The sequence below is a fragment of the Carcharodon carcharias genome, chromosome 3, assembly GCF_017639515.1.
Source record: "Carcharodon carcharias isolate sCarCar2 chromosome 3, sCarCar2.pri, whole genome shotgun sequence".
Classification (NCBI taxonomy): Eukaryota; Metazoa; Chordata; class Chondrichthyes; order Lamniformes; family Lamnidae; genus Carcharodon; species Carcharodon carcharias.
In genome coordinates, this window is record NC_054469.1 from 50,775,785 (window position 1) to 50,791,088 (window position 15,304).

Consider the following 15,304-nt stretch of genomic DNA (forward strand, 5'->3'; position numbering starts at 1 on the left):
CTCTCACCTTTGGAGTCAGGAGTTTATGGGTTCTTGAGCCTTGTGCTCATAATCCGCAATGACATTCCAGTGCAATGATGAGGGAATACTACCTCTCCAACATCTCTCCAACCATACCATACCCTCTCAGGGGCATGTAAAAGATTTTATGGTGCTATTTAAAGAAATTCTCTCTCATGCCCTCTGAAGCAGACTACTTGATCATTTTTTTTGCACTGCTGTTTGTGGGAATTTGTTGTGTGAAATTTGATTCTCATGGTTCTTACATTACAATAGTGACTACAATTTAAAAGTACATTATTGGCTGCAAAGTACTTTGGGACATCCCTATGTCTTGAAAGGTGGTGTACAAAAATCTTTCTTCTCTCTTAGATCAGTAAATGTCATTAATATCCAGTATCTAGAATTCAATCAGGGATTTGATAGTTACATAGAATTTGAAGCACAGGAACAGGTCATTCAACACAATGGGTTCATGCTGGGTTCATGCTCCACATGAGCCTCCTCCCACCCGTCTTTATCTCACCATCAAAATATCCTTATTTTCCTTTCTCCCTCATGTGGTTAACTATCTCTCCCTGAAGTGATGGCCAAAGCAAAAACATTTGTTGCTGTGGTTTTGGCACCACACATTCAGCATTTGGCATTTGGCATTATAATGGGGAATCTGTTACATTTTGACTCTCATCTGCTTGCAGGGAACAACTGTACTGTGGTTAGGTGTGTCCAAACTTAAAGTAAGTAGTTCAATTTAGAATAATTTTAGGCATTTGGGAGCAACAAGTTACCTGGTTCAGATTTTATGAAGTTGTCACATTTTCACATTAATGTCCATTAAACTCACCCCAGAAAGTCAAATCTAGTAATTAATCATGTAAGTGATCTCTTAACAATGTAATAATTATTAATGATTGCCAATTAACCTCTCTGTCCCGAAAGGAAATAAATGTGCAGTCTCATTTCTTAAGGTTGCAAATCGCTTTTGGAGATTATAATAATGTCAGATTTAAAAAGTTAATTTTTATTTTTTTTTCTTTCTGTTTCTCTTTTTCTCCCTGAATTCAAACTTCCTTTTCTTCTATTTCTCCTTTTGCACCTATTTTGATGTTGAATTCACCCACTCTAATTTACATTTCCTTTTTAATCTATCCTCTGTATATTTCTCGACCCTTTAAACTCATTGGTTATGGAGATACCCACATTGTTCTCCAGCTGCCCGGATGCCCTGTTTCCCATGCTATGCCATTATCAGCTCTCACTTCCAACAACACTGTGGGCAAAACATTTTAAAACCAAACATTTACAAACAAGTCTAATAAAGGGGCATGAAGTGAGGGTGCCCTGCTCCAGCATTGACTGGACTCCAAGGTATGGTAATGAAGGTGCAGTCCAATTTCTAGGCCACAGAGTTTCCTGAATAGATGAGGAAAATGAACCAAATGTCCTTTTTCATTTTTATCTATCTTGGGATCTTATAAAATAAATAACGAATTGGAATTGTGCTCTCAGCTGAATAAGGATCCAGCTGCTTTTATTTCCTGCAATACAGTTCCACTGGGATGGATGTTTTTGTTGAGTCTATATTGCTAGAGGCATCCTTATACACCTGGATACTACCAGTGATAAATTATACACAGAATTACATAAAATTTACAGCACATAAGTAGGTAACTTGCTTATACCAGCACTTATGCTGCACATGAGCCTCTTCCCACCTTACTTTATCTAATCCTATATTCCTTTTTCCCTCATGTACTTACCTAGCTTCTCCTTAAATGAATCAATGCTATTCACCAGTGGGCTGGAAATCCTACCTCCGTATATTGGGACATCAGCCCAGTTGTTATAATGAACATCAGGCCCTCAAACCCTCACTCCCACTCATCCCAAATGCCCTCCATGTCCCGTCATATCTCCCGTATGTCCTTGATGGCTTCCATATCTGCCATTGCCCCTCCATTGCCCCTAATGCACCATGCATTCTCCTTGCCCTCTCCATGCCAACCCTGCCCCATGTATCCTCTGTAACCACTCATCCAGTATCCACTATGGTCATGTCTTTGAAATGGACATAAAAAAAGTTAACTTCTAACAAGCTACTAGAGCTCTCACTCATACACATCATACTGAAAACAAACTCTCTATCAAAGAACCAATTCCAAAAAAATTAAATTCCCCCACGTGGTCAATCTGTTCTAAAAGCAAACAAATTCTATTCAGTAACATCAAAGACAGATCATCCTTTAATAACCTCTTAAAACTGTCAATCAAACTGTTCACATAGCTGCCCCCTGCTGAGATCAGTCATTCTGTAGCTTTTGAAACTTAACCAAGCATTCATAATGATGCTAGCTATCAAAATAAACCTTTCCAAATGGAAACAATGGAGGCTATTGAAATTGCAAAAACAACTGGCTATGGGTTTTCCTAAGCTACACCAGATGACCTGTCAATTGATACAGTCCAGGAGGAGGTGACTGCTTTTTATTCTGTAAGTGAAAGCTGCTAAAGGTTTTTTCAATTTAAAAAGGTATTTGAATTCCACTATGGCACTGTTTTCTTCAGTTTTGAATGCATAGTAGCACCTTTTCTAATTGGAAAAAGTACTCTAATGCATCTCAACACTTGCACAATGCTGCTCAATGTAATGGTCAACTTAGCTTTGCAGGGCAGAGCTCAAAATTAAACACCACAGTAAAAACATTGAGGGGATGTGGTGGTGTTGTGGTAATGCCACTGGGCTCATAATCCAGAGGCTCAGGCTAATACTCTGGAGAAACAGGTTCAAATCCCACTATGGTAGCTGGTGGAATTTAAATTCAATTAATAAATCTGTAATTTAAAAAAAGCTACTCTCAGTAATGATGACCATGAAACCATTGTTGACTCTCTTAAAAATGCATCTGGTTCACTAATACCTTTAGAGGAGTTTATCTGCCATTCTTACCTAGTCTGCATTACATGTGACTCCAGACATACAGCAATGTGGTTGAATTTTAAATGCCCTGACAAATCACTCAGTTGTAACAACCCATTACAAAGTCAAAAATGAATGAAACTTGGTGGGGCCCCTGGCATCAACACAGGCACGGGAAACAACAATGGCATACCCAGTCCCGTCAAAGTCTTCCTTACTAACATCTGGGGGCTTGTGCCAAAATTTGGAGAGCTCACCCATAGACTGGTCAAGCAAGAGCTTGACTTAGTTATACTTATGGAATCACATTGTACAAGACCATAAGATCACAAGATGTAGGAGCAGAAGTAGGCCACTCAGCCCATCGAGTCTGCTCTGCCATTCCATGAGATTATGGCTGATCTGATAATCCTCAACTCCACTTTCCTGCCTTTTTCACAAAACCCTTGATTCCCTTACTGATTAAAAATCTATCTATCTCAGCTTTGAATATACTTAATGATCCAGCCTCTTCAGTCCTCTGCAGTAAAGAACTCCACAGATTGACTACCCCCTGAGAGAAGTAACTCCTCCTTATCTCTGTTTTAAATGGCTGCCCCCTTACTCTGAGGTTAGCCCTCTGATCCTAGACCCTCCCACAAGGGGAAACAACCACTCAGCATCTACCCTGTCAAGCCCCGTAAGAATCTTATATGTTTCAATAAAGTCACCTCTCATTCTTCTAAATTCCAATGAGTACAGGCCCAACCTACTCAATCTATCCTCATCAGAAAAATCCCTTCATACCCGGGATCAACCTAGTGAACCTTCTCTGCACTGGCTCCAATACCAGTAATCTTTTCTTTGGTAAGGGGACCAAAACTGTTCACAGTATTCTAGGTGTGGTCTAAGTACTTTTGCTCCAGTGATAGTTATTGTATTTATTTCCTCCCCACCTTTTGTCCCATGATTATTTATTATTTTTGGTATGCTATTAATAATGTCTACCGTGAGGATGCAAAGTATTATTCAACTCCTCTGCCCTTTCCTGGTTCCCCATTATTATTTCCCAGCCTCATCCTCTAAGGGCCCTATGTTCACTTTGGCCTCTCTCTTCCTTTTTATATATTTAAAAAAGCTCTTACTGTCCATTTTTATATTATTTGCTAGTTTACCCTCAAAGTTTATTTTCTCTCTCTTCATTATTTTTTGGTCATCTTCTATTGGTTTTTAAAACTTTCCCAATCCTCTGGCTTACCACTAATCTTTGCCTCTTTGTATATTTTTTCTTTTACTTTGATACTATCCTGAACTTACTTGTTTAACCATGGTCCGTTATCCGCTTCCTACAATCCTTCTTCCTCCCTGGGATATTTCTTTGTTGTGAGTCTTGAACTATTTCCATAAACATCTGCCATTGTTCATCAACTGTCTTTTCTGCAAAACTCCTTGCTCAGTCCTCTCCAGCTAACTCTGCTCTCATTCCTTTGTAATTACCCTTATTTAAGTTTGGCACAGATGTTTCCGAACTAATGCTAAATTCCACAATGTTATGGTCAGTGTTTCCTAGGGGATCTTTTACTCTGAGATCATTTATGAAACCTGTCTCATTACACATTATTGGATCCAAATTAGCCTGATCCCTGGTTGGATCCACAATATCTAGTTCCTGGAAACAGTCCTGAATGCACTCTATGAATTCTTGCTCATGGCTACCTCTGCCAATTTTATTTTTCTAATCTACATGAAGATTAAAATCAACCATGATTAATATACTGCCTTTTTTACATGCCCTCATTATCTCCTGGTTCATTCTCTATACAATAGCATAGCTACTCTTAAGGGGCCTATAGACTACTTCAACCAGTGTCTTCTTCCCCTTGTTATTTCTTACCTCCACCCATATGGTTTCCACATCTTCTGATCCAAAATCATTTCTTGCTATCGTACTTATTCCATCTCGTACTAACAAAGATACCTCACCACCCTTTCCTTCCTGCCTGTCCTTGCCAAAAATCACATACCCCTGAATAATTATTTTCCAGCAATGATCTCCTTGTAAGATCATACCTATTAACCTCTATTTGCGCTGCTAACTTATTTATTTTGTTCTGAATACCATGTGTATTGAAGTAAAAAACCATTAATTTTGCTTTTTTATCATTTTTTCCCCCTTTGACCCCTTTGCTGCTTTTTTAAATGTTTGTACACTCTGTCCCTTCCTGTCACACTCTGGGTATCATTACTAAGTAGTTGCTCTGCAATGCTGCCATATCCTTTTACATTGTAAGCCTACTTATCCCCTCTCCAGAACCCTCCCCCTTCTATTTAGTTAAAAGCCCTCTCTAAAGCCTTAGTTATTCAATTCGCTAGGAAACTGGTCCCAGCAAGTGAAGCCCATTCCGCCGGAACAGCTCCCTTCTACCTCAGTACTGATGCCAGTGCCCCATGAACTGAAACCCATTCCTCCCACACCAATCTTTGAGCCACGCATTTAACTCTTTGAATTTATTTACCCTATGCCAGTTTGCCTGTGGTTCAGGTACTAATCCTACGTTTATTACCTCGGAGCTTCTGCTTTTTAATTTAACTCCTAACTGTTCAAATTCTTTCAGCAGAACCTCCTTTCTAGCCCTATCAACGTTATTGGTACCAATGTGGATGACATCAACTGGATCCCTCCCCTCCAAGTTCCTCTCCAGCCCTGAGGAGATATCCTTAACCAGGCAGGCAACATGGCCTTTGGGATTCACGCTCACGGCTGCAGAGAACAGTATCTATCTCCCTAATTATACTGTCCCCTACCACTACTACGTTCCTATTTCCTCCCCCATTTCAATGACTGCCTGTACCTCTGCGTCATGGTCAGCTTGCATGCTCTCGTCCATACAGCTTGCAAGAACCCCATAAATGTTGGACAACTGCAGGGGCTGAGACTCCTTGAATGCTACCCCCTGGGTTCCCATACCTGCCTCATCTGCAGTCACACCCTCATGTCCCTGATCACAGGCCAAATTCGAATTATCTAACCTGTGGGGTGTGACTGCATCCCTGGAGCAAAGTGTCCAGGTAACTTTTCTCCTCCATCACCTTCCCTGCGTATGTCCTCTCTCACTGTCAGGACAGACCTAGCAGAGATGGCGGCGCTGTGGCAGTGCCTATACAGTGGGAAGGGAGTTGCCCTTGGAGTTTTCAACATTGACTCTGGCCCCTTGAAGTCTCATTGCATCAGGTCAAATGTGGGCACGGAAACCTCCTGCTGATTAGCACGTACCGCTCCCCCTCAGCAAATGAGCCAGTACTCCTCCATGTTTAACACCAACTGGAGGAAATATTGAGGGTGCTGTGCACACAGAATATACTCTGGGTGGGGGACTTCAATGTCCATCACCAAGACTGACCTTGGAGCCCCACCACTGACCGAGCTGGCTGAGTCCTAAAGGACAAAGCTGCTAGACTGGGTCTGTGGCAGGTGATGAGGGAACCAGACGCTTAACCTCTTCCTCCCAACCTACCTGTCACAGATGCATCTGCCATACACTATAAGTAAGAGTGATCACCGCACTGTTCTTGTGGAGATGAGGTCTCGCCTTTACATTGAGGATACCCTCCATCATGTAGTGTGATACTGCCACCGTGCTGAATGGCATAGATTTTGAATAAAACAGCAGATGGAGAATTGTATTCAACCACAATGTGTAACCCCACGGCCTGGCATACCCCCCACTCTACCATTACCATCAGGGAATCAGCCCTGGCTCAATGAAGCTATGTCAGGAGCAGCATCATAAAAATGAGGTGTCACCGGTTGAAGATATAACATAGGGCTATTTGCATGCCAAACAACATAAGCAACATCCCAACAGATAGGGCTAAATGATCCCATAACCAATGGATCAGGCCTAAGCTCTGCAGTCCTGCCACATCAGTCACGAATGGTGGTGGACAATTAAACAACTAACTGGAGGAGGAAGCTCCACAACTATCCCCATCCTCAATGATGGAGGAGCCCAGCACATCAGTGCAAAAGACAAGGCCGAAGCATTTGTAACTGTCTTCGGCCAGAAGTGCCGAGTGGATGATTCATCTTGGTCTTTTCCTGGGTTCCACAGTATTATAGATGCCAGTCTTCAGCCAGTTTGATTCACTCCATGTGATATCAAGAAATGGCTGAAGGCACTGGCTACTGCAAAGATTATGGGCCCTGACAATATTCCGGCAGTAGTACTGAAGACTTGTTCTACAGAATTGGCTGTGCCCCTTGCCAAGCTATTCCAGTACAGTTACAACATTGGCATCTACCCGGCAATGTGAGGAATTGCCCAGCTATGCCCTGTCCACAAAAAGCAGGTCAAATCCAATCTGGCCAATTACCATTCCTCAGTCTATTCTTGATTATCAGGAAAGTGGTGGAAGGTGTCATTGACAGAGGTATCAGCGGCACTTAATCAGCAATAACCTGCTCACTGATGCCCAGTTTGGGTTCTGCTGGGGCCATTCAGCTTCTGATCTCATTACAGCCTTGGTCCAAACATGGAAAAAAGAACTGAACTCCAGAGGTGAAGTGACAGTGAGCAACCTTGAAATCAAGGCAGCATTTGGCTGAACATCAAATAGCTGCAGCAAAACAGGAGTTAATGGGAATCAAATGGTCATTTGTTATTGAGTATTGCTGAAAAAAGAGATGGCTGTTGTCAAGCCAAAATGAGGTTCTGCCTATGAAACAAATGGATAATGTGGTATATGAATGTCAGTGCCAGTGTGACACCAGGTACATAAACCCTACTTCCCAACAACTGGGGGATCGCATCAATAGGGTGTCCCTTCGGCTGTTCGCGACAGGCAAAGTACTGACCACACATAACCAGCACACGCTTGAAAATCTCAGAAAATACTGTCCAACATTAGATATGATTCTGCGATTGAACAACACCTACTAAACAATCCTGATTGTGCTAATGATTAACTGACAACCAATTTAAGATTATCAGTTAGGCTCACGTTGTGGCTCACTTATGCATGCTAGAAGCTACATATATTCACATACAGGGCCCAGTCCTTCACAAACAGAAAGAACATGTGCATGAATTCCGCCTTTTTCAACTAAATAAAAGCTTGGGGGACAGCCATTCCCTGGTTCATTCACCATGGCCATGCCTTGATTAGAGTTGACCTGCCTAGTTTGAATTTAAACAAAAGCTTGGCAATTAACTGTTCCCTGGCACATTCCCCATGGCAACTCCTCTACCAATTAGAGTCCATTTGCCTACCAATCAGCACTTTCTTCTCATGTAGTATAAATTGTTCCATTTGAGATTTGGTATTCTTGAAAACCTGTCCTGATGTGTGCAACATAAAAAGCTTCAACAACATGTCTCTTTTCTCATCAATACTCAAAGGGGGAAAACTCTCCACTGGTTGGAGCCATTCCTAATACAAAGGAAGGTGGTTGTTGAAAGTCAATCACCTCAGTCCCAGGAAAATGCTGCAGGAGTTCTGCAGGGTAATGTCACAGACCCATCCATTTTCAGTTGCTTCATCGGTGATAAGCTCAGAATCATACGGTCAGTCATAAGGTCAGAAGTGGGGATGTTTGCTGATGATTGTACAATTTTCAGTACCATTCATGATTCCTCAGATACAAAAGCAGTACATGTCCATATGCAATAAGACCTGGACACCATTCAGGCTTGGACGGAAAAGTGGCAAGTAACGTTCATTCCACACAAGTGCCAGGAAATGACCATCTCCAACAAAGGAGAATCCAACACTATCAACATCTTGGGATTTACCATTGACCAGAAACTGAACTGGACCAGCCACATAAATACTGTGGTTACAAGAGTAGGTCAGAGGCTAGGAATCCAGTGGTGAGTAACTCACCTCCTGGCTCCCCAAAGCCTGTTTACCATCCATAAGGCACCAGTCAGGAATGTGATAGAATAATCTTCACTTGCCTGGATGAGTGCAGTTCCAACAACGCCAAGAAATTAGACACCATCCAGGAAGATGCAGCCTGCTTGACTGGCAACCCATCCACCACCTAAAGCATCACTTCCTTCACACTGATGCACAGCAGCAACTCACCAAGGCTCCTCTGACAGCACCTTGCAAACCCTCAAACTCCAGCATCTAGAAGTACAAGGGAAGCAGAAGCATGGGACCACCACCTGCAAGATCCCCACCCACATTCCTGACTTGGAAATATTTCACCATCCCTTCAAGGTCCCTGGATCAAAATTCTGGAACTCCCTCCCTAACATGGACTGAAGCGATTCAAGAGGGCAGCTCACCACCACCTTTTCAAGGGCAATTAGGGATGGGCAATAAATGGGCAATAATGACCTAGCCAGCGACGCCCACATCCTGTGAAAGGATGAATTTGAAAAAACTTACAGTGCAGCATCTAACTATTGAAACAATTTTTTTTGTATTTCAAGGCCTGTCAATGAAAGAATTCCAAAAGCAAGTGGCTATTTTTGTTTGGTTCTGCAGTTGGGGCTGGGGCTCCCCCTTGGTGCTTGCCTCCTCTGAAGGAGCCCAGCTCCACTAAAATTGTGAGGGCGGTGGGGTAGGGGGTATTGAACTGCTCGGTCCCACAATGGGAGCCAGCAAAGATGGGACTGCTGCGTATTAGCTGACTGCAAGCACCCTCATCCTGCTCTGATGAAAATTGCTGGAGACGGGAATGGCAGTGGAAATCCCAGAATCAAGTCACGCTATCTTTAAAGGGCCCCCGAGTCAGCCTGACTCAGCAAAAACCTGGGCTCAGGTTTTGGACTTACCCACAACTGGAAATGTCTTGTCTACATTGATCCTATTAAATCTCTTCACAAATTTAAATACCTCAATTAGGTGACCTCCCCACCCACCCACCCACCCACCCCCTTCTCTATCCACCACCCCCCTCCACCCCCTCACCCACCCCAAAATAGCCATTTCATTTCTAGAGAAAAGAGTCACAAACTGTACAGCCTTTACTAGCTGACACTCATATGTTCTCAGTTCTGGCATTCTCTAATGCAGTTTCTCTATCTTTTTTAATGGAAAGTGAAACTGTACATAGTACAGCGCGGTCTAGCCAAGGATGTATACATATTTAAATAATAGGTCTGAGTTTCACTTATAATTATCTGGAAATGAACTCTTGTGCTCAGTTTCCATTTTTTGATAGCCTTGTTAACTTGCATTGCTAAGTTTAATGATTTGTGAATCTGACCATCTGGATTCCCTTGTTCATCTACCCTCTTTAGACTCTTCATTCCCAAGAAGTATGTGGTCTCTTATTTCTCATACCAAAATCACCACCTCACATATATCTGTATTGAAATTAATTTGCCATTTACATATGATGCTATGTTTTCTTGCCGTCTTCTGCTGTATTAAGTATAATACGCAATTTGGTATCATCCACAAATTTTGAAATTGTATTTCTGCCATATAACTTAAATGTGAGCATATCAATCCAAATTTTTACTGCTAGACTGGAAATATTTGGAGTGGAGAATATGACTTAGCTTGTTACTCAGTAAAGCCTTTCCTCCATTGGTACCAAAGGACATCATAGAGTCTGGATAATACTGTATATTTTCTCAGCACACAGAATCTTGATTTTGCCTGAATGCAGTTAGCGCTTCAGTGTATGAAATAGATGCATAGAGTACAAAAGCCAAAAAGTAATGCTAAACCGGTATGAAAAACAGATGTGGCCCTAATTGGAGTATTGTATGCAATTCTGGAAGCCCCACTTTAGGAAGGATATGAACACTATGTTGAGGGTACCGAAGGGATTTACTAGAATAGTTTCAGGGTTGAGGGCCTGGAGAAGCTAGTGCAGTTCTCCCTAAAGCAGAGAAAGCTAAGAGGAAAAAAAAAACAAAAACAAAAAACTGCGGATGCTGGAAATCCAAAACAAAAATAGAATTACCTGGAAAAACTCAGCAGGTCTGGCAGCATCGGCGGAGAAGAAAAGAGTTGATGTTTCGAGTCCTCATGACCCTTCAACAGAACTAGGTGAATCCAAGGAGAGGGGTGAAATATAAGCTGGTTTAAGGTGGGAGGGTGGGGGTGGGGGGTTGGGTGGGGGCAGGGAAGTGAAGGGGGTTGGTGTGGTTGTAGGGACAAGCAAGCAGTGATAGGAGCAGATAATCAAAAGATGTCACAAACAACAGAACAAAAGAACACATAGGTGTTGAAGTTGGTGATATTATCTAAATGAATGTGCTAATTAAGAATGGATGGTAGGGCACTCAAGGTATACCTCTAGTGGGGGTGGGGGGGCATAAAAGATTTAAAAATAATGGAAATAGGTGGGAAAAGAAAAATCTATATAAATTATTGGAAAAAACAAAAGGAAGGGGGAAGAAACAGAAAGGGGGTGGGGATGGAGGAGGGAGCTCAAGACCTAAAGTTGTTGAATTCAATATTCAGTCCGGAAGGCTGTAAAGTGCCTAGTCGGAAGATGAGGTGCTGTTCCTCTAGTTTGCGTTGGGCTTCACTGGAACAATGCAGCAAGCCAAGGACAGACATGTGGGCAAGAGAGCAGGGTGGAGTGTTAAAATGGCAAGCGACAGGGAGGTTTGAGTCATTCTTGCGGATAGACCGCAGGTGTTCTGCAAAGCGGTCGCCCAGTTTACGTTTGGTCTCTCCAATGTAGAGGAGACTGCATTGGGAGCAACGAATGCAGTAGACTAAGTTGGGGGAAATGCAAGTGAAATGCTGCTTCACTTGAAAGGAGTGTTTGGGCCCTTGGACAGTGAGGAGAGAGGAAGTGAAGGGGCAGGTGTTACATCTTTTGCATGGGCATGGGGTGGTGCCATAGGAGGGGGTTGAGGAGTAGGGGGTGATGGAGGAGTGGACCAGGGTGTCCCGGAGGCAAAAGCTTGCTGCATTGAGGGCCTGGAGAAGCTAGTGCAGTTCTCCCTAAAGCAGAGAAAGCTAAGAGTGCCGACTAGGCACTTTACAGCCTTCTGGACTGAATATTGAATTAAACAACTTTAGGTCTTGAGCTCCCTCCTCCATTCCCACCCCCTTTCTGTTTCTTCCCCCTTCCTTTTGTTTTTCCAATAATTTATATAGATTTTTCTTTTCCCACCTATTTCCATTATTTTTAAATCTTTTATGCCCCCCACCCCCACTAGAGGTATACCTTGAGTGCCCTACCATCCATTCTTAATTAGCACATTCGTTTAGATAATATCACCAACTTCAACACCTCTGTGTTCTTTTGTTCTTTTGTCTGTGATATCTTTTGCTTATCTGCTCCTATCACTGCTTGCTTGTCCCTACAACCACACTCCCCTCCTCTTCTCTGCCCCCACCCAACCCCCCACCCCCCCACCTTAAACCAGCTTATATTTCACCCCTCTCCTTGGATTCACCTAGTTCTGTTGAAGGGTCATGAGGACTCGAAACGTCAACTCTTTTCTTCTCCGCCGATGCTGCCAGACCTGCTGAGTTTTTCCAGGTAATTCTGTTTTGTTAAAGCTAAGAGGAAGTTTGACTGAGGTGCTTAAATTGTGACGGATTTAAATAAAGTAAATAAAGAGAAATTAATTCCAATGGCTGAATGGTCAATAACCAGAGGCCATAGCTTTAAGGTGATTGGTAAAAGAACCAGAGGTGATGCGAGGAAAAGGTTTGTTATGCAATGAGTGATTATGATTTAGAATGTATTGCTTAATAGGGGGTGAGTACAGATTCAGCGTCAGCCTTCAAAAAGGAATTGGATAAATACCTGAAGAAGAAATAAGTGCAGGGATATGGGAAAAGCGCAGGATATTAGGACCAGTTGGATGGCTCTATCAAAGAGCCGGCACAGACATAATGGACTGAAAGGGCTAATTTGAGCTATATTATTGCATAATTCTAAAAGGGAAGTTGTGGAAAGGACATAAGGAGGATACAAATGGATATTGCTAGGTTAATTGAGTGGACAAAGATGTGGCAAATGGAGTATAATGTGGGGAAATTTGAAATTGTCCATTTTGGCAGGAAGAATAAAAAAGAAGCTTATTATCGAAATGGTGAGAGATTGCAGTGCTCTGAGACACAGAGGGACCTGGATGTCCAAGTGCATGAACTACAAAAGGTTAGTATGCAGGTACAGCAAGTAATTACGAAAGCTAATAGAATGTTATTGTTTATCATGAGAGGAATTCAATATAGAAGTAGTGAGGTTCTGCTTCAGTTGTACATGGCATTAGTGAGACTAGATCTGGAGTACTGTGTACAGTACCAGTCTCCTTACTTAAGGAAGGATGTAAATGCATTGGAAGTAGTTTAGAGAAAGTTTACTAGATAAATCCCTGCAATGGGCAGGTTTTCTTATGAGTGAAGATTGGACAGATTAGGCTTGTATCTGCTGGAGTTTAGAAGAGGAAGAGGCGACTTGATTGAAACATATAAGATCCTGAGGGGTTTTGACAGAGTGGATGTAGAAAGGATGTTTCCTCTTGTGGGTGAATCTAAAATCAGGGGTCGCTGTTTAAAAATAAGGAGTTGCCCATTTAAGACAGAAATGAGGAGAATTTTTTTCTCACTGAAGGTTGTGAGTCTTTGGAATTCTCTTCCTCAAAATGTGGTGGAAACAGCGCCTTTGAATATTTCTTAGGCAGGGATAGATAGATTATTGATATGTAAGGGGGTGAAAGGTTATAGGAGTTAGGCTAGAATATGGAGAAATCAGATCAGCCACGATCTTATTGAATTGTGGAACAGGCTCAAGGGGCCGAGTGGCCTACTGCTCCCAATTCATACGTTGCATGTTTATATATGTTCGGAATTTGTATTTCCCATCCCTCTACACACAGTTATACTCTTGCTTTTAGACATATGTCAGCTGCCTCAGCTATGCTGCGGCTTTTCCATCTCAGTGTCAGCTCGGTGTTCCTTTGCTGGAACCAGATTAACTTTTGCTCACCCGTAAACCCATCCATTTGCATACTCATTGTCTTTCATTCCACAATACTTCACAATTAAAATTCCCGACTATGGTCTTGCATTTCCCTACTCAAACACTACAACCCAACCCCAAAATCTCTCCTCCTATCACTGGCTGCTTGTCCCAACAAAACCCACCCCCCCCCCCACCTTAAAGCAGCTCATATTTCACCCCTTTCCTAATTTTATTTAGTTCTGTTGAAGGGTCATGGGGACTCGAAACGTCAACACCATTGTCCCTCTTCTTCTCCTGTGTGGTTCTGCTATCTTCCAAGTAAACTCTCTGAGTCTTGGTAAGATAGTGGTGCGTTTAAGGGTGGGACAGTTTCTGTATCAGTCATTCCTTTCCGCTATGCCAGTTTGAAGTGGTGTATTCTTTACAGGCCGATGACTGTTGACACTAACCTCCAAGCTATATGTTTGAGTGCCAGTTCAGCCTGGAGGTTAAATGCCCGTTTTACTCTCCCAAGTGAGTTGCCAGTTTACTTGACTTCTAAATTATATCAAGCATATGAAAAAAGTTATTGAAAATTGTTCAAGACATAAACATTAAAAGTGAGCCACGTTTAATAATCACCGTAAACAGCTTGACTTAGGCACAGTCTCAATGCAAAAAAGTGAATTTTATTCCACGTGAGTTTAACAGTCGCCTCTAAAGCAATTTGCGCACATGATACAACTCTAGTAACAACAACATCCATACATCACCAGTAGCATAGAAAAAGGAGTGAGTGAGCAGATACAGAGAAGGCATTGGAGAATTTGGGGTAAAAACAAAAAACTGTGGATGCTGGAAATCCAAAACAAAAACAGAAACAGAAATACCTGGAAAAACTCAGCAGGTCTGGCAGCATCGGTGGAGAAGAGTACAGTTGACGTTTTGCGTCCTCATGACCCTTCAACAGAACTAAATATAATTAGGAAAGGGGTGAAATATGAGCTGCTTTAAGAGAGGGGGTGGGTTTTGTTGGGACAAACAACCAGTGATAGGAGGAGAGAATTTGGGGTTGGGTTGTAGTGTTCGAGTAGGTTACACAGATAGAGAAATGCAAGACCATAGTCGGGAATTTTAATTGTGAAGTATTGTGTTAATGAAAGACAATGAGTATGCAAATGGATGGGTTTACGGATGATTGGGACTTATTTTGGAATAATATGAAGGGCCTGGATTTTTGTTCTCGGGTCAGGAGTGCAGAGTTGGGACATTTCCCAGCTCTGCAAACCCAACTCCGAAGAAAGTGGCCCAAAGGTCATATTTTCATTCTGGGTACCCTGGGAGTCAGGCCAGGCGATCCTGGAATGAACCATAGAACCATAGAAAAGTTATGGTGCAGAAAGAGGCCATTCAGCCCATCGTGTCTGCCCCAGCCAAAAAGAGAAAAAATAAACTAGCTGCTCATTTTACTCCCACATTCCAGCACCTGATCCATAGCCTTGCAGGTTACAGCACTTCAGATGTAGTTCCAG

General features: G+C 42.4%; 1 protein-coding gene across 2 annotated transcripts in view; it reads right to left on the minus strand.

The window, feature by feature from the left end:
• Window positions 1-15,304, minus strand: part of jcada (junctional cadherin 5 associated a) — a 329,178-nt gene that overhangs the window by 122,598 nt on the left and 191,276 nt on the right. The gene's annotated exons all lie outside the window — the stretch shown is intronic.